A 525-nucleotide genomic window follows, 5' to 3' on the forward strand; every position below is an offset into this window, starting at 1 on the left:
CTCTCTCCAGGAATTGAATTCAACTACCCATGCTTGCCAGGTAGTTGCTGCACTGCTGAGCTATATCCCTGGCCCTCTTAGTCTCAATTGCATTATTTTCTGTTCTAATCTTTATAATTTTCTTCCTCATATGAGTTTTAGGGTTGACTTGTTCTTCTTTTTCTAGAAGCATGAGGTTCAACATTATGTTGTTCATTTGAGCTCATGTTGTTTCTCTGATGTGAGAATTCACTGCTGAGGATGTCTTTTGTTGTGTCTCATCAATTCTGTTATGCTGCATTGGCATTATTATTTAATTTTAGAAATGGTCTAATTTCTTTAATTTTATCTGAGAATCTTGTTTGTTCAGAAGGGTGTTATTTCCTTGTGTTTATATAATTTTTGTGGTTTCTTTTGCCATTTATTTCCAGTTTCATTGCACCATGTTTTGATAATTTGTATGGGATAATTTTAATTCTTCGGCGTTTATTTATGCATGTTCTCTGAGCTAATATATGGTCTATTTTGGAGAACACCCCATGTACA

This window comes from Octodon degus, unplaced genomic scaffold (assembly GCF_000260255.1).
Source record: "Octodon degus isolate 3935 unplaced genomic scaffold, OctDeg1.0 scaffold00116, whole genome shotgun sequence".
NCBI lineage: Eukaryota > Metazoa > Chordata > Mammalia > Rodentia > Octodontidae > Octodon > Octodon degus.